We start from the raw sequence: 20,934 nt of genomic DNA, 5'->3' as shown, positions 1-20,934 counted from the left end.
CCTCAAAAGATTCGGAATGGAAAAACCATATGATCCAACTATACCACTCCGTGATATTTATCTTAAAGGATTAGAGTCAGTATATGATAGAGATATGTGCATACCCGTGTTTATTGCAGCAGAATTCACAGTAGCTAAGTTATTAAATCAGGCTAGGTATCTGTTAACAGATGAATGGATTTTTAAAAAGTAAAGATACACAACAAATTTTATTCAGCCATAAAGAAGAATTAAATTAGCTGGGTGCAATGGTGCACACCTGTAATCCAGCAGCTCAGGAGGCTGAGGCAGGAGGATTAAGAGTTCAAAGCCTGCCTTAGCAACTTAGCAAGGGCCTAAACAACTCAGTGAGACCCTGTCTCTAAATAAAATACAACAAAAGGCTAGTAATGTGGCTCAGTGGTTAAGCACCCTTAGGTTCATTCTCCAGTACCAAAAAAAAATTCATATATATATATATATATATATATATATATATATATATAATGAAATTATGTAATTTGTAGAAAATGAATAGAACTAGAGACTACAGTTTTGAGAGAAACAAGTCAGACTCAGAAGAAAAGTCTATTGTGTATTTTTCCTCATATGTGAAAACTAGAGGGAAAAAACAAGGGGGTATGGGGAAGACTCCATGAAGGTAGAATGGTGACCAGTATGGGAGAGGGAGAAGACCAGGGAGATGAGGAGCATGGGAGTAAAATTGATCAAGGTGTGCTTTTAGGTAGGTATAAACATACCACAGTGAAACTCTCCCCCATTCTGTATAATTGAGATGCACTAATTTTAAAATGTAGGAAATTCAGGAATCTAGAGATACAAAGTTTTGAGTTTGTTTACTAGATACTAAATTCCCAGAGATGAGAGCTGGAAGACTTAATTGTCCTCTAATTTTAGTTTTCCTAATGTCTCCAAACCTTTTTCTTTGAACCTCCTTTCTCTATCTAGAGTGTAAATTATTTGCAATTCTAATTAACCCGAGTTTCATGTTTCTTCTGTAAAGTAATAACTTCAAAACTACATTCTAAAAGTATAATAAAAATAGTGTTATATTTACTAAGTTATCACAAATCCTTCACCTGTGTCCAGTTCTGACAATTCAGCCTATTAAGTTATGATTTAATTTGAATTAAATTTTACTAAAAGAATAGGATTCCAGATTTAAAAGTTTTATAGGTTGTCCTTCTTTTGATAAAAAAATAAAATTAAAATTGTTTAGCAAATGTATAAGGTTTTCCATCAGAACTTTTAACATATGCACAATACCAAGATCATTGTATTTACCAGTGAAAGTTGTTGTTTATTATGAGATATGTCAGAAAAATCTGTAGAAGCTATGCTACTCTAAGCTTATTTTATCTGCTATTATTTTTTAAATTGCCTTCTTTTCTTGTATTAAAGTATGAGGATTGCTAAAATACCAACTATATCAAACACAAATAAGAAAGTCCAGATGCCAAACTAACATCTTCACAAAGTTGAGACCACACTGGTTTCTTACTTGGCAGAATAACTAAAAGTTTATTTTGTAGTTATATATTCATTGAAATAAGTTTTCTCCTTGATATACATCATATCTTGCCATATGATACCAGATGACTCTGAATAACTTTAATATTATCACCTAATAAAAATAGGTACCAAATGTAATACTCTTTTATTATGTCATTAAATCCACACTATTTAGTTCATCTGTTATTTATTTTTCATAGGAAGACTTTCTAAATAAAGGAAGTAAGAGGTGGTTCTATAAAGCTCCTTAGTACTAATAACTACTTCATACTGCACAGAGTACTTCGTGATATTTTCTTGTCGTTTCATTTCTTCCATCAGAATATATTCCCTCCAAACTTAATTCCAAAATATATTTGTTGATAATGCGGTCTAACCATATTTTTTACATTTCAGACCTGATTATGTTTATTAGCAATAAAACAGGGGGAAAAATAATTCTTCCTTAATCTCACCAGAATGTTTACTTGTATAGAGAGTAAATGAATTACTGTGTTAGTAATATCTGTGCACTGATCAAGTTTCAATCACTCTATTTGAAGCTTTATTTGTTTATGAGTTGACTTTCTATATCATTTTCCATGTCTTGACTATCCATCTATGGTGTTATTGGGAAGTACAATTTAAGCTACTTCTTTGTTGCAGATTCACCAAGACTTACAAGCAAACATCCTTAACTAACGTCTTGGAAGCTGTTCATGATATTTTACATCTCCTAAGACAAAGGTCTACTTTACTGTTCATGATATTTTACATCTCCTAAGACAAAGGTCTACTTTAATAAAGCCCACTTCTATAAATTGGATACCATCAGGGTGTTCTCCAAAGGTCAATTGTGACTAAAGTCTTGGTCTAGATGGTACTACTGTTGGGAAATGCTATGGAATGTTTAGACGTGTGGTCTAGTGAGAGGTCCTGTGTAAACTGGGCATACCTTTGAAAAGGATTGTGGGAAACTAATTTCTCTTGGCTGAGATGTGACCACTTGTCCCAACACACACTTCTACCATTGCTGTCTGTCATCCTCCATCTTCCATGGACCTCACCAGAACTGCACCAATGCAGGCAACATGCCTTTGAACCTCCAAATCTATGAGCTAAATACATCTATTTTTCTTTATAAACTCACAAATCACCAATGCACTCAACTCACTAGTACACTCATAATTCACTAATATTTATATGTGACATAAGAAACATTTGAGTCTTTTGGATTTTTAATTTAAGGCCTTTTCTTTCATGAAATTCATCTCACTTTCAACTTGTTTCTTTATGTTTTTATATGTAGATGCCATTTAATTTCTGAAGGTTTATTTTCTTTGTTAGCCAGTACAACTTTGCAAATAATTCTTAGTACTTTAGCACTATGCCACTAAATTTAGTTGTAATACTAAACTAAATTTAAAATATCACACGTCCTTATAAAAAATAGTACAAATATCCTTGGTCTTAATTTCTTTGAAATTACTTTCATCCTCTTCATTTGGTATAATGCTTATGCCACACTCAGAAAAGATAACTCATTTGTTAAGAAAAAAAACTAGGAGAACTTGCTTCATATGTATTTTAAGATCTCCTAATTTAATAATATTGAATTGTGAATTTAAAATCAGCTTGCTTATTTGTGACTGTAACAATGCACTAGGACAGCATTCTTGCCCATCTACAAATGTCAGCAAGATACCATGGCCTAATGTAGTTTAATAGATTAGGAAAAATAGAAAACCTAGACACCCTCCAGCAAATGCTGATTTCATCAGATGCAAGGCATGGGTAAAATGAAAATCACATGCAGTAGGCAGAAGAGGTGACATGGGAAGTTTGTGGACCTTCTGCTTGGTGATCAGGAGTTGCTACAAGCAACAGGGAGCCATGCTGTAGCTGATCCAGGACCTTCAGAACATCTGGTAACCATTTAAGCAGTTGCTGTATGTCACCTGTTCTAAGAAGCAATGATTGCTGCCCTTGTCTTTATCTTCTAGGAAATATAGCCAACACCAAATTACCTGAGGATGTTCAGCAACAGTAAGCCTCACCACCTAGCCACATTTGATAAACCAAGGATATACTGCTCATGTTTTTGTGATGGAGATGCCTTCCAGACACCTAAAGAGGTAACAGTGACAGGGACCCCAGGACTTACACTTAGAGTGGGGTAAGAAGGGAGAGTGAGTGATGAAAACAATCTCCATTAGACCATAAATGTCCCCCACAACACAATCAACAAAACAAGCAAAATGGACTATACTTTTGTCCTTATTTGCATTTGACCCCTCCTTGATCATGTTACCCCACCATTCTCTACACCTTAAAATCCTTGAGGATGAGGTGAGTCTTATCTACCTTTGTATCTGTAGCACATGACAAATTACCTGATACATAATACATCCTTCATGACTATTTATTGAAAGAATGGAGAGATGATTGGATGAAAGGAAACACATATGGTATAGAAAGATGCATTTTTAAAATGCATAATAACATACCAAAGAAATCTTTGTCCCCTAAGATTCGGAGAAAATTTGAGACGTAAATTTTGCTAACTACTGTAAGCCAGTCTATCAATGACTGATAAATTTAATCATGGGTAAAATTGAGATGATTTATTTACTTCACTGATATAATATAAGGATTAAATACACTTATTTATGTGCAATTACTTAATTAATCTGATATATAATTAGAAACTGTTGTTATTTCTTTATATCTCATTTTCATTTTAAATCATGGTCTTCAGCTTTAGCATCGATCATTCATTCAGGACCATGTTCAAAATGCTTCCACACCACATTCTAAAAGAAGACAACAGCGCCAGAGTAGAATAAGGAAAAGCAATAAAGTCATATCCAAACATAGAACTGAACCAGTTGTTTGTCAAAAACCATACTCCAAACCAAGATTTTCAGAATATATACATAGCTTCAGAGTCATTCTATATCATAACCATATGAATGCAGAATAAATTAGGTAAAGTGGTCGAAGGATTTATATTTTCCTAACATTGACATCACATCTATTATAAGGTATCCATGGAAATCACCTAAGCTAGGTATGAAAACCACTTTGTATTTAGAAATTGTTCACATGAATGCATTTTAAAAATGTATACATTTTCACATCATATCGGCAGACGCATGCTGTTCTATTCTGAATCTGTCTAAAGCACACATTTGTGTAAGTGACACATATGGTGTAAGGAAACACAATGCTTAATAGACTGTGCTGAAGCTTACCTTCTTGTGATATCAAACTCAGTGTTTTAGGACCTCAAACCCATGCTTCTTCTTTCCCTATCAAAAAGTGTCTTCATGATCAATCTGGAAGGCATTAAATGATTTCCATCCTTACCAGAGCATCTCTCTTTCTTTTCTTTTTTTCTCTGACTGCCCCCAACAACCTTCAGAACAAGAAAATACCAGCAGTAGGATGCACTGGCAGTGTCCCTCCTGCTGTGTGTGTCAGTGCCACCAGGCACAGAAGCAGGTCTCATGTTATGAGCTGAGTCGCTTCTCCTCACCCCTCACACAACTTTTTCTCTACTCTGCCACAGTTTCCCCAAATGGTAAACTGCAGGAAAATTATCTTGAAAAACTGAGTGTGAAAGCCACTATTTCTATTTCATCTTTCATTTCCACTTTTCCCTAGGACTTGGAAAGAAACACAGGAGCTAGCCAGAGAACCAAACTCTCAAAACACCCCCTTCCATTCCCGATCCCTGTCCTGAGGCACAAATTGCTTTGCTTTGTCTTCCTCTGCCATCCGCATAGTCTTGGGCCAAGTTTCTCTAGGTGAGTTTCAGAACCTCCTGCTTCAGCTCTCCAGAGGTACTTGTGAAATAGGAAGACTCCTGGGTCCCACTCAAAGCTGCTGGCTCAGAATCTCTTGTCTAGGCCATAGAATTTGGCTTATGAATAAGTACCCTCAGTAACCATTATGCATGCTGCATTTTAGGATCTTTTAGAATTATATGGTTCACTCATTCTACCTCAGGGCTTTATTTCACTTGGAAGCTATGAGATTAAATGAGCAATTAATCTCTTCTTAAAATTTAAAACTTAGATATAATTGTAGCAATCTCCCTAAACCATTTAGTTTCAGTTGAAGTTTACTAGAAAGGATCTAGAAATTTGAAGAGGCTTTATTTGTATCTGTAGGAAAATATAAATTTATAATGAGTATTTACTCTAATGCTGTTTCTGTTATATTGCTTACAGGAAATAGTAAAAAGAAAAATCTTCTGAGAGTCTTCTTTAAACTATAACAATCATACCCTGAATTGGATTGAAAGCACATCTACTTCATTTTGTAAAATAAAACCACACACTAGAGGTAGCAAAGGTAATTTCAAAGATTTAACTAATAGAAGAAAGCAAGCTAATGTTGGAGAAAATATGATATTTTTCCAGGAAGTCAATAGCACAGATTCTGTATTCAAGTGAGGTAGAGAGTTTAAGACATAAATGAAAGGAAAAACTCTTAGAGAACCTGAACATTGTTGTTCTCGGTCAAAAGAGGTGCTAACATCACTTCATATAGGACAGAGCCTCTCCAGAACCCCGGAACATAGGATCTAATGCTCCCCATTGGCCAGATCAGACTAAGTTTAGGAAAAGCAAATTGACACTCTTTAGAAGGAATCAGTAGTTCATCCTGATCTGTCAATGCTTGGTGAACCTTGGCCTGACTGGATACCATCCATGGCTGATTAATCTGATGTGAGCCAGGGCACTGCTATGGAGCTTCTGGTGTGAAGGAAAGTAGTTCCAAGTTTCCAAGGTAAGAGTCAGATAGTTCCAGACTTGTATCCTGAAGATGGAAATAATGTCTCTAGCTAAAGTGGATGGGGGGAAGGCTGAGGTCCCCATTCCAAATGGAATGAGAAATCTTGGATATGGCCTGTCACATGAAGGAGAGATTAAATAGGGAGCTCCCACCTGTCTTCAGAGGAAAGCGAAGGAGAGTAACATAGGAACAACCTATTCCAAGCTCTCTTTGCAAATGAAGATGGAACTTCTAATCTAAAAACTAGTCACTGTTGTTTCTCACTCAGGAAGTGGATATGGCTGTGACTGTCAAGAATAAATACTTCATTTTTTTTATGCTTCTGGGTTTCTGGAGAAAATAAGTGGTAGATAAATGTTTGTTGGAAAATGACAAAAGTGTTCTGAAACAAGAGAAAACTTTCATTGACAATCTAAGAGAAGGCCAGGAAAAGGGAAAGGAGTTCAGTGCTGATGTAGCTCTCCTAAATAGGACTGAAGCAAATATGAATGATACCCATGGATAGGAAAGCTCCCCAAACAACACATTAACTGAAATTGGACATAATGTCCTGATGAGAATAAAATTTTCAATGCCTGGAAGATTTCAAAGAAAAGAAAAAGACAAAAGAAGAGGAAAATTGGAGAAATGTCACCTTCTACATTACAATGATTATATAACCCTGTCTATGAGAGAATTGAGTAGCCAGTTTACCTAATTTCCTTATTATACTCAAATGCCAATATTCATGAAAATATTCTGTAGTCTTATAAGGACTATATCAACAGAGTTTTTAATTGTTTTTATATTGTAGTATCCTGGTGTCCTGAAATAGAACAGAGCTCTGCATAGAGTCCTCAAAATAGATGCTCATTTCAAATAAAACCTCTGGTTATTACAGTCCCCTCCTGCCTCAGGCACCTTGTAAGTGCAGAAGCAGATAAAATTTCTATGTGCTCTTGAAATGCCAAGGGTACAGGTAAGGGGCTTTATATAAATTACTTAATGTAATATTCTAGACAGAGTGCTTTATTACATATCCCTTCATATTAAGGTAATAAGTAATATTACATCTTCCAAAAAATAAGTTTTTACAATAGTTTATAGTATAAATATTTTGAATTTTAAAGGTGAATAAATTCCTTGGGACCTAATCCTCCCTAAAAAGCTGAGGCTGCTATCCTGCAGAGAGGTTTACTCTTAATACAGCCTCCTGTTAAACCAGCCAACTCACCTACCCACTAGATTCAAATCTTGACTATCTTTACCTCTTATAAAATGTGCCATTCAAAACAAAGTCCCAATTAGTGATGGATTACACAAAGCTTATCCATGAAATGTAAAAAAAAAAAACTTTATCATTCTAATAAACAGTTCAGAGTATTTTTTTCCAGACAACTCTCTGTGAACTTCATCAGTCCTTTAACTTTGATTTCAGTGAGGAATCAGTGTTGAGTAGTTCCCTGAGTTAGCAGAGAAAAATCTTCATCCTTCCTCTTCTAGACATTGGCTTGAGGAAGAACACAAAGAGGTGGTCCACAGCTGAAGGAAATAAAAGGATGGAAGAAAGAGAACTACCTTCCACATGTCTCAAGCAGAGAAAGACAGAACATACTAGTAAAGTAACAGTAAAATACAGCTGCTTCAAATGAAAGAACCTTATAGTGAAATCTGATTTAACAAAAAATTTTAATAAATAACAGCCTTGGATTATAAAGATGGCAGATAAAACACTTAATAAAACATGTGTCAAGCAAAATCTAGGCCAGGATCATTTGAGATAAAATAGTCTTATTACCATACAATTTATAAAAGATTAATGAAACCTTTAATGCAAAGCATTAATGGAAGTGGCTTGCATACTGACCTTACCTAGTCTTTTTTAGGACTTTGGCAGTTTTAAGTAGGAAGAATAGCTTTATTCAAGAAGGGTTTTTTTCCTTCTAAAATTTGTTCACATTTGAGGAAATGCAGATATATGGGTTTTCTCTTAACACAGAGTGCAGTTATCATTCATATATAATCGTCCATAAAACTCCTTGAAAAGTCTATTAATCTCTTCAGTATCCATGAACTTAATACCATAATTGTTCTTAACTGTAGCTATAGTGGAAGAACTGCTTGCCTGTTTTCTTGCTAATAACCCACTAGTTTTATGACTGAATTGAAATAAAGCCAGTTCTTTTAGCAATAAAGGTGAGGGTGACCCAGATGAATTAGATAATTGCCTTCACAGCCTATTGATCTTCTATTTGAGGTCTTTTAGGTCTGAATATTTTCTCTTTACTAATAGGGCTGCAGTTCTTCCCCGCCCCCAACTAGCTGGAATCTAATTAATATCTAATTAATATCATGAGAAAAAGGAAGGCAAGATTGTATTCAAACACACTTGCATTCAAAAGTTCCTTCAATTTCCAACATCAAGATTGCATTTTCTATTACAGAACATGGGACATATAGCTTAAGAACAGGAAGCATTCATTGAGCCCGGCATGTCAAAGTGCTATTCATTATGTCAGACCTGCAGAAAAAGAAAAGAAGGGAAAAGATAAGAAGGAAGGAAGGAAGAAAGAAAAAGGAAGTCTGTTCTGAGAAACTCAGAGGTTAGCCAGAAGAAAAATACAAATGTAGATATTTCAATGTCAAGGAAACAACAAAGGTATGTGCAGGATATTATGAGAGCGGAGATAAGACACACCCAGCTAAATGAGATGCACAGCATATGATATGCAACTAGAAGTTCATTTCCAAGTTAAGATTCTCTGCTACAGAAAGTGAGACATAGTAAGGGTCCTTGACTTTTTTGTTTTTTTTTTTTTAGTCTGTTCATTAAAGAGTTTAATAAACCTACAATTTTTAAGTGAAATACAAAATTCAGAGCAATTTCACCCAAAGAGCATGTTGCTGGCAAAGGAGAGCAATGTTAACTGAGTGTAAAACATGTAAAAACCATAGCATGGCAAAATGCAGATGAAATCATTAAATGAGTCAATAGTTGCAATTTCTAGTTATATAATAGGTATGTCACCTAAAACAAAGAAAGCTCAGTTGGTAGAGTGCTTGCCTCACATGCACAAGGCCCAGCTACACACACACACACACAAAATAGTCAGTTGTCCTGCTCAGCCCCCTAGCTTGAAGGTGTTAACTAATGGAGTATTAACTTTCTACATTTTCCCTTAGAAAAACAAAAGTCCTTGACTTTTTTAAGGAGAAAGGATACTTCTGTCACTGAAACCAAAACAATAATAATCAATACTTGATTCAAAATATTTGTGATTGAAACTAATTTGCAAGTGGAATAGGCATTTTAATTAGAAAACCAGCACGTAGAAATAATATAAAAGAGGATAGGCATTTAATATTTCATAACTCAATTGCAGAAGACAACTTGAGAATATAATCGCAAAGATAATTCTAGAAAATTCAGTTCTTACATCCAATACAGAACCCTTGCACAGGGCTCTGACCTTCTGCCAATCAGTCCACTCTCCATGAGATCTACAATTTGCATTTTGTTCCAGACTTTGTGCTTTCTTACTGAAACTCCTTCCCCTTCCCTTTTTTTTTTTTCAATTTAATTCCTGCACTGTTGGTGGTCCAGCTCTAAAGTCACCCTCCCACAAAGCTTATATGCTATTCCAGCTCACACTGTTCTTTCTGCAAGTCTGCCCACACAACCCAGCCACTGAAACACAGGAACTGAGAACAGGAAAAAGAAGCCTCCCATCTTTGCATATCAGAATAAGAAAGTCCACTGAGTTTTAACGACTTCCCCAAGATCACATAACCAATAAAGGTCAAAGTCAAAACTAAAACCATTCTATCTTTGGATTCCTTATTCAGAGGTATATCATTTCATGATGTTAGTTATTGATTCAAAATTTCTTTGGTTCAGATCCAATCTTCATTGAAACGATTTTTTATTTAATGTGTGTGGTAACCACAGCTTGCTTTCAACCTGTCAACTTCACTCTTCTCCTGTCTTTCACCTCTTCAGAAAACCAATGAGCCAATAATTCCTCCAAAACCCTCTACAAAAGCCTCCTTTAAGGAAAAGTGTAATGTGTTACGAAGCTTGCACTGAATTTCCTGAACTAGAAAAAAATAATTTCTCCTAATACAATTTCTTATATAAGCATGCAGGACAAATAATCATTGTGGGTTTCAGAGAATCTTCTTCAAAACTCAAAAATCATATCACATATATAGCTGTACACTCTACTAATATCTTCCTGCAACTAGGGAGTTCTCTCCAAAATAATGGTAATAATTTTCAAGTTAACACAAATTTTATCTCTGATTTTGTGGTCAACAGTTCCAGGCACAGAAAATACCTAATTTTAAATTCTCATCAATCTTACTGAACCTGACTTTTAGTGTAACAACATGCAGCAAAAAGCTACAAAGTATGTTTATGTTTACATTCTCTCTATCTATCTGTGACTGACCTATTCAAGAACATGAATGCTCAGTTATGTGAAAGTGGGAAAAATAAAAATTTTGGAGATGGTCATATTTTTATAATAGATTAGATTAGAAATTGCTATCCCCATTATGGTGGAAATAATAGTATTCCCTTTCATAGTCTAGTTTTGTAATACTGGGTTTTCTTTTTTTCTCTTTGAACTCTGCATCACTATCATGTTAATTTTGTAGTGTAGACTCAGCCTAAGAGCTGTACCACCTCTACCATCTCTGAGCACCATTCTACACAAAAAGAGGCATGTGAGAAGGAAGCCTCACTTGTGCCTTCACTCAGACTTAGCAACACATGTCAGAGCTCTGTGAGAGAGCACTGATGGCAGAATCTGTAGATACGTTCTCAAAAGATGTTCTGAAATACACAGAGATTTCCCAGCAACATTTTGTTGTTCTTGTGGTAAAATACTGCATAAAGTATAAATGGGGATGCATCAGGAAGACTAGGAGACAGTGCAGCTGACACAAACCACATCATTGTCCTGGTGAAGACCCATTGCCCCGCATACATTAATGGTGAGCACCCTCCAGCAGCTATATTGGTAGAAGGTGTTCTTAGATAGACCTGGTCCAATATGGGGAGACTTTGTCAAAAATGTGTGGTAACTGTAGAGAAGAGACTTATCCATTCCTGGAACATAACTCTAAGCAGTGTCAGAAAAACTAGTAAAATCGGAAGGATAATGGAAGTTTAGATTATGCAGGTAAGAGCCAGACTCAAAAAAATATAGCTTCCTATTGTTAATGTGACAAAATTGTCCCAGCCTCCCAACTCCACCAGTAGCATCATCATGGTCCTATAAAATTCTAAGTATATAGGAGGATTTTAACTGAAGATAGTTTTTATTATTAATTCATTATTCAACAAATATTTATTGAGACTCTAATATGTGCTGGGCATGGTTCTAAGCACTTGGCATAACTCAGTGAATATAAAACAAAGATCCTTACCCTCATGAAACTAACATGTTAGCATGAAGGAGGAAATTTTATAACTTTTCTCTTAAATTTCAAATGTAAATATTTTCATGAATAAACAATTGTTCAACTACATTATAAGCTCCATGAGGGAAAGGTGTACATCTGTTTCGTTCAATGCTTCATCCCCAATAAATGGAACAGTATCTATAATATAATAAATACTCAAAATATCTTTGTTGGATAAATGAAATTAATTATAAATTGCCTTGCCTGAGAGTACAGGGTGTTACTATGCTCTGTAACCTGAACTTTCTCTTACCTCCTCTTGTGAGATAACTTCTACTTTTCTTACTAGAGAAGAATCCCTGTAGTTTAATGAAATAACCATCTCCTTTTTATTTTTCTTTATAGGTAATCCCTACAGAATATTCAATATTTAGGTAAAATATTTCTAACATTGGGTTTCTTCTGAGTCCCTAATATCCTAAAAGTGGAGATAACAATTTTTTCCCAAGACACAGGGTTGGTGGAACACAAACAGACATATGAATTTCATTTAAAAATATTATAAAGACTTGAGATTAGGTGACGGCAACAACCAACTTCAGCAAGATCCAAATCGGGATTTCCATGGAGATCAAGTGGAGCCACACCCAAATGCTCCAAGCAAGGGAAACATCTTTAAGTGATGATAACTAAAGTATAACTGTTGAATGGGTAGAAAATGAAGCCACAAAAGGTAAAGAGGTTGATCTGGAAGGCATCTTTTCACTTAACCCTGACCTTGTTCCTGATGAAGAAACTGAACCTAGCCTAGAAATATCTCCAACATCCTTAGTCAAAATAAACAACATTATATCAACAGATTATAAAATCTATTAAAAATTACTCTCCTCCAAAAGATGACACAGTGATTGGTTCTGAACATGCACAACCTAGTCAACTTCCTCAAAAGTCTTTCTCTGCACAACAGAATGGTAGTGTAGCAGATCTATCTCCAGTTCAAGCTGAAGAAAGAAAGGAAAGAAAAAAGAAGGAAGGAAGGAAAGAAGATATAAAAGAAGGAAGGAAGGATGGAGGAAAATGGAGCCCCTCTGTGTAGAAAGTCTAATTGTGGAAAAGAAGTAGAATAATTACAAGAAAAAAATGAGAAAATAGGAAATTGCAACAGCAAGAACTCAGAGGGGAAAAAATCCAAATTACAAAATTATATGTATGAGCTGAGCACAGTGGTGCACACCTGTAATCACAGCAGCTCCAGAGGCTGAGGCAGGAAGATCACGAGGAGTTCAAAGCCAGCCTCAGCAATGATGAGGTGCTTAGCAACTCAGTGAGACCCTGTCTCTAAATAAAATACAAAATAGGGCTGGGGATGTGGTTCAGTGTTCCAGTGTCCCTGAGATCAATCCCCAGTAACACACACACAAAAATAAATAAATTAATTAATTAAAATTAAAAAAAAATAAAAAGAAATTATGTGAATTTGGTGTCAACATACCTTATATACAATCAGAGATATGATAAATTGTGGTATAAAGGTATATTAAGAATTGTAATGCAAAATAAATAAATAGATAAAATATTAAGTAAATATGATCAAAATAAAAGAAATTATGTGTATGGTCAGAAACATTAGAGAAAGCTTGGATTATGGACCATAAATATAGGATAAGTGTTTATACAATAAAACAAACTACTCAATAAAAAAAGAACGTCACGTGAAAGATCTTGCTCTAAAAACCCTTCACCCCTGAAAAGATATTCTGAAGGTACATGAACCCAAACAGATAGGAGATTTAACAAGGTACCTAGAAAACCAAATATTTGATTTTGATCATGACTTTGATGACTCAGCTCCTAATGAAATGGCTTACTGGTTTACTGATAGACTACGAGAAGAAACAATTTTTTTAAAAAAAGAATGGCTAGGAGCTTTGCTTATGGGCGGAATGAAGTGAAAAAAACTCACACTATGGGTGGTGTCTCTTTAGGAAAGAACAAAGATTGCTCTAAAGGCATTTATGCATTAGCAATTCATTTTAATGATAAAGAAGACAATCCATAAGAAGCTACAACTTCAAGTATGTGCAAATGTTTTTGAAATTTGTAGTGGAAAGGAGTTTGTCTTACTAAATAGAAAATCAAAATTAAAAGTTCTTAAAGACCTGAAATATCAGGTTCAAGAGGTGGGAGTATGGGAACAGGAAGTCAAATGTAATAATAATGTACTGCAACTCATTGACAAAACCAAACGTGCAAATGCACATTTATCTTGGAACAATACACTGTTCCAGATCATTCTTAGAAGGAAAGATAAACTACCTGGCAAATATTCTCTCATCAATTTGCCTGGGAATGAAAAGGGGAGATGACAAATTCAGTGCAAACAGGCAAACTGGGCCTAAAGATTTGAAATTAATAAATCCTTTAGTACTCAAGGAGTGCATCAGAACCTTAGATAGTAATACACCTTATATTCCTTTCCCAGAAATAAACTCACTCAGGTGTTTAGAGGTTCATTCATATAGGATAACTCTCATATCTGTGCAATTTCCACAATCTGTCTAGGAATAGCATCCTTCAAAAATACTCTTAATACATTAATTATGCAAACAGGGTGAAAGAATTGACTGTTGATACAACCATGACTGGTGATAAAACTGGAATTTTGAGATGAAACTAGATTCTCTACCAATTTCTTTCTAGGTTCATGTCTTGAAAATTTGAAGAATAAGTCCACGGACAATAACAGAAGCAAAGAGTAAACAGGGTACGATTCATTTAAGTGAAAAGAGAAGAGACAGAACTCCTATAATACCGGAAGGGACCTAGTTTCAGGAAAATCCCTTTTGGTGTGCTAGCCTAGGGGCTTACATAGTTTTGGGGGGTATGAGTTTTGATCAAAATCTGTGTTGAACAGGCAATGATAAAGTATCAAAGTCACTGGCTGTGTCTTTTGGTATTTGAGTTTTAATCTTCTCTGTAATTCCCATCCAGGTTCATTACCACCTTCCATTTTTCAACTGCTCTGGGATAAAGAAGTTGGCTGGAATTTTCCTGTAGATAAGTCTCATGGTCTGTATATATGAAAAAAGAAAAGGGTCCATTAATGTTTTCACCGTTAGTCTGGTATAGTCTTTGCATTTGAACAAGACTTTAATTGGGGTCCATAACCATGACTACCTGACCATTATTGATCATTATCTATTCTTATTCAGTGATGTGATCCAATAATGCGTCATTCAGCAAAGTAGATTAAGGATTTAGAAACACAGTGGGGTGTGTGAAGTTCCCTTCTGTCACAAGCAGTGCTATAAATAATTATTTGGAGGCAGATTATCTTTAAATGCAAGTGTATATTCGATCACACCAATCATCAAATATAAACAATCAATGCAAAAAGTGTTGGGTGTGCGGGAACACCCCAACTAGAATTCAATAATCACTAATTAAACACTATAAGGAAATCACACAATTCTAGTGCAACCACAAGCCCCAAAATACCTCCAATGCCACATGACTTCTCTTAGCCAAAGAACAGACATTATCCTTGTCTGGTGATTCGCTCCAGCTGATGACTGGAAGTCAGGAAATGGTGGAGTCTATCTCAGGACAGACAGCAAGGTACCCAGTTTCACTGATGTCCAATGTCCACTCTTCAATGTGGCAGGACCAGCAATTTAAATATGATTACAAGTTGGTAGTGTATGTTGGTGATTGGTTATACCCAGTGAAACTCAATGTCCATTAGTTATGTCCAGTGACATATTGCAATTGGGTATGTTCTTTGTGCATGTCCACAGAGCTGTGCTGCCTATCAATTGTAACCAGTCATTGCTAAGCATGTCTATGGCTATTGCCCCTTATAGCTCTTTATCAGTTGCAAGCAGACAGGATTAAGCAGTTCAATGGCTGCTGTTCCTTATGGCCAGTAACTTAGTGAGTCCCAGCATGTCCCAGCATGTCTATGGCAGATGCTCCTTACACCTTCCCAGAGATGACATAAAACTTATTTGTGAACAAAATGAAGAGGTTTCTCCAAAATTGTTTTCATTTCACAAGACTGACTCACGAATGGTATAAGAGTGATAGAAGATCACAGGACATTGTTCCAGAAATTTATTCAATGGTAGAAGATGAAAAGGGTTTCCCAGAGATGACTGAAGGAGTAGACTATGATGTAGATTCCTGTGCTCAACAACTGGAAGCTATTCTTGAGCAAAAGATAGTTTAACTAAGCTGTGGGATAAAGTGAAATCTTTTCATGAAGCTCTACAAGAAGTATAAGCCAGCAAGCAAATTTACTAGAGAAAATTCATTGCCCTCTAAACTAGTATCTACTGCTAAAGGATCCCCAGACCTAACATGCAATGGTTCAGCTATAAGAGCCACTGGAAAAGTTTGAAATTTTTAGGGTCTATGGAAAATGTCTTGCCCTTCACCTGAATATCATTTCAATTTTGTGAAACATCTTTTGTCTACAAAATGCTTCTAGTCCAGTAGCACAACCAAGAATCAGAATTGATGGAACTATTTTTTTTTCATTTACTCAAATAATGGTTAATTTTGGAGATGCTTGCCAATTTTCTTTCCTAAATGATGAAGTTTTGGGGACTTGATCCAGATGTCCCTAATAGTGAGACAGAAGAGCATAGAGTAGGGAAGGGAGGCAGTAAAGGTCAATAAGACAGCAAGCACAAGAACAGTCATTTAAACTTGCATGCCCTGACATGTTACAAAACATGTTTCTCAAAGGACTAAATTGCCAACTTGTGGAAAGTGACTATGTAATCCCACCCTGCCCAAGCGGGACAATAGAAATACCAAGAACCAATCAACAAAGCCATATCAACAAAATAAAGAGGTTTCTCCAAAATTGTTTTCATTTCACAAGACAGACTCACAAATGGTATAAGAGTGATAGAAGATCACATATCACTTATAGCTCAGCAGTCATATATTGTTGTCCAGTGAAAATGAAACGCCCAATGGAGAATTCTCTTCACACCTGCAGATGATGAAGGTCATTTTTAAGATCATGGGGGAATTTGCTAATAAAGCATACACCCTTAGAAACAGTGAAGAACCAATCAGGAGGAGTTTATCAACTTCTTTAAAAGAAGGAATGTTGTAAAACTTAAACAGCACTCTTGCCCCTCTCAGTCATGCTGAGCTGGGAGTTCTTCGTCTTTCTTTCACCTTCCTTTTTAATAAAATTCCTGCTCGCTTGCTTATCTCTTCAACTCCATTGAACACGAACTCGATCTCCACTCCTGCTGTTAACAGTAGGAGGAAGCCACTGCATTTCTTGTTGATGCGGTTTAATTTCCGTAGCGAGACTGAGCAGTTTTTTAGACTCCTTGCACGCATGCGCATCTTATCAGGGCTCCCATGTGTCTTGTCTGCTTCCAGACATTTGTGCTGGCTTGTCCCACTCTGTGCTTGAGTGAGGGTATTGACCCTAAATTTCTGAAGCACAACCAAGATAAATTACATTCATTATTTTTTAATATATTAATATTAATATATTAGTGTATCTTACCTTTATTTTTACTGTTTTAGACATTTTGTGTGTGACTAGTTAATTTTACAGGATGTGCCATATCGTTGAACAGTGAATCTAGACACAGCGACTGGACCATTCCATCCTATATGCAAATGACTCTGAAATTATAAATTTCAAACCATACAACTTGTGGTTTTGATTTTTTAAACATTTTCTTTATAAAAATTCTAAAATATAAACTAGTTGGCATATGATACAAAGTAATGAAATGCTGAAAAAAAAAGATAACATGTTGCCACCAAGTCAATCACAAATCATCTAGGTTTTCAAATATAGGTTGGGAGATTACATTCATCAGTGGGAAAAGGTGGTTTAATCATTCAGAAGAAAAATTTAAAATTAGCTTTATTATCACAAGTAGCTATTTAGTAATTAAAATTGTATGTTAATTTCTTACAAGTTTTCCATCTGAAAAGAAAAGGTAAAAGGAATGAAGTCACATCAAAAGTGTTAGGTTATGAATTTAATCCCCATGTAATTTCCTCCATATGCACACATGTAACCCCAGAAGTTTCTTTCTCTTGTGATTCATTAGATAACAGACACCATTCTAAACAAGACAATCTGAATCAGCCCATTAAAGAGAAAGAAATTAAAGTTAGGGGATCATATATAAGCTGATGAGTGTGAAAGTAGAAATAACCTACACCAGTGAAGAATTTTGCTATTTTGCCTTTAGACAAAAAGTGTCTTCCACTTTTCCATGCTACCTTGCTCCCTGGCTCTTTTCAAAATGGGCAGTGCTGTTGCCAGGGAAGAGTCAGTCAAGAGCAGTCAGTTACTCACATCTTCTACTTTGGACAAGTCTGGGATGTACTATAACTTTGATGCATTTAACAAGTAGGTATTTGGCATTTTCCAAAGGTGGCATCGTCCTCCAGTAAGTTATTTACATCAGCAAAACAATTCAGTTTTACAAATTGCAATCAAGAATAACAGCTGTTTTGCTTAATGCATTTTATTCTTTTGGAATAACATAAGTAAATACTACTGTAATAAAATGCTTTTTTTAATCACTTAGAAAACCTAACTTTCACTCAAAAAGTGATGTCTATAAACATAATAAATGAAAAAATAGTATTTTATAGCATTAAATAGTATCATTTATAGCTTATCAGTCATATATTGGTGTCCAATGAAAATGAAAAGCACAATGGAGAACTCTCTTCATACCGGCAAAAGATGAAGGCTATTTTTAAGATTGTGGGGGAATTTGCTAACTACCTTCATGACACATAGTCTAAAGAATGCAATAACCTTCTCATCATGTTCATTAATTGCTCTCTCATTATGAAAAATCTGTTTGTGTTGGGTAAGTACTAATAATTCACATAGAATGTCCCAGAAAAAAAAAAAAGAACACTTGGGCTCCTTATATGGAGTCTGGCTGGCTCTGAATATTGCCAATGGCTCTTATTCAGTCTGACTTTGAATCATCTCTTATCCCACACCCAGCTTCATTAATAGTAGGCTAAAAACAACCTTGTGGTAGGTGTTTTATTTTGAGAGTTTCAAAAGACCAGGGCCTTTTGAACAGTAAAGTCCCAATGAAGTACTAGATATTTGTGTATGAATGGACTTTCTTTTTTTTTAACAATTAATATCTTTTCGGGAATTTCGAACTACTTTGATATTGGATGTCTTAACCTGGTGATCAAAGCAGTTATTCAAAGTCTACCTTTTCCAAAAAGAACTTTCAGAAAAAAGAAGAGTAAGAATTTAAGCATGTCTTTTGATGAGAACAACCATGAAGGAGCTAATAAATAGAAATTGACTGCTTATGTCAAGGAATCTACTTAATTTAGATGTTATTTAAAGAAGAACATTAATAATATATATCGTGAGATCACAGGGTATATTTTTATCACTTTGCAATGATAAAATTTCATTAACGGGAACATAAAAAACTATAACAACATGTCAAGGAATATGGATGAAATCAAATTAATTGAGATTATTTCACAATAGTGACAAATCAGATATAGAACCCTACTAACCTCGATTTTATTATTTACCCAATGTTATTTATGTTCAAAGTCAAAGTTTGCTAGTCTGACAGTATCTCAGAGAAAGGTCATTAATATTAACACTGCTTTATAGAATCCAATTGCAGAAAGTATGAATTGAGCTTCCTACTCTTTAAAAGGACAGAACACAGGAATTTTAGGAAATAAACATGGTCCTTGTTTTTAGGAGTTTACAGACTGGACATGGGAAATGATCTGTAAACAGTACAACTATAAATATTTTGACAATGTCATAAAAAAGCGGGTGCAGAGTACCATGGAAGTTTTTTTAAAGGAAGGATCAATCGTACACAATTATGAGGACTAACAAAAAGTTTGGGTTGTGTCATGGTATTTGAGAGAGGTTTTAAAGCCTGGGTAAGATTTCTATAGTCTTCAGCAAATATAATTTGGGACTGAAGGTCAAGTGAGATAACGCATGTGAACATGTCTGATTGAATGTGCATTGCCTTTGTGAAGTTCTGCTTTCACCTGAGTTGCTTTGGGTAGAGCATTCCAGTTTCCAATAATTGCATGTTATCCAATTTTAACTTTACAATATTCAGGAATTGTATGAAGTTAGGAATTAGCATCTCCACCATATAGCTGGGTAGGAGACACAGCCCAAATGAAATTCAGGACAGGAAATTGGCCAAATGTCACCATACTAATGAATATACAATCATATTGGAGCTCTATGGCTACCTCTCTACCTAGCTATGTGCAGACCACGATCTTTGTCCCTTCTAAAAGTTTAACTGTCACCTAGGAAAATGTAGACAGATAAGATCAACTCATCTCTCATCTTCACCATGAAAACATTACAGAAATGTTTTCCAATTTTCATGTTGATTTTATCTTCATATATTATGTAAAAAAATAGTTTTATTTTATGGAAAATTAAAATTTCAAAGGAGGAATTAAATTACCAAGAGGAAAACCATTTTATCATCTACAAAAATATAATTTAAAACATTTTTAAGACTGCTTTGTAGGTTAAATGAGGTAACGTAACGGATATGAAAGACCTAGCACGCAATCAAAACTCAGTGTTTTTCTTCTCTATCTGAAGATGTAGTAATAGTCTTAAAAATCAAGTTTCTGTGACATTTCTTGCATAATTTATATCGTGTTGTTCCTATAATAACTAATAACACTTTAGGTAAACCTAAATAAATTTATCAATATTATACTCAAAATTTATCAATATTATACTCAAACTATAGCGAAAATTGCTAAAATGTTTTAAGTACATGAAATATTCCATTCATTTAAGCATATTCCAGAAATTAAAAGAACTTATTCAAAACATTATACCAGAAACATCTGAAAGTATTTCTAATAGTTTCTTCATGTAAATAGCTAATGTGACTAATTTAAGCCACTTCAATTCATAGCTGATCACACTTTTAACATCCAACTCCCAAAATATCACAAATTAGTCATGTTCCATATAAAATGTAATTTTCCCTTACCCAAAATAATAAGAAAAAACAATCTAAAATTAAATCTACTTGTACTACTTGTATGTTACCAAATAGTCTTGACAGCTGTGCTAGCTATTATTTGAAATACTTTTGCATGTGAATTTAATACAGGTTTGTATTTGAGTATTTAAATTTTTATATATCATACATAGTATACGGTAGAAGATACTGGGGCACACTACCTTCCTTACTGAAAAAA

At 34.9% G+C, this 20,934-nt stretch overlaps 1 pseudogene; it reads left to right on the top strand.

Moving 5' to 3' along the window:
* The first annotated feature begins 11,453 nt into the window (after nt 1-11,453).
* Nucleotides 11,454-15,963, top strand: LOC113187310 (kinesin-like protein KIF2A; annotated as a pseudogene).
* Nucleotides 15,964-20,934: the final 4,971 nt, after the last annotated feature.

Source organism: Urocitellus parryii, chromosome 8 (assembly GCF_045843805.1).
Source record: "Urocitellus parryii isolate mUroPar1 chromosome 8, mUroPar1.hap1, whole genome shotgun sequence".
NCBI lineage: Eukaryota > Metazoa > Chordata > Mammalia > Rodentia > Sciuridae > Urocitellus > Urocitellus parryii.
The sequence above is the reverse complement of the archived record's forward strand: the minus strand, read 5'-3'. Positions and strand labels throughout refer to the sequence as shown.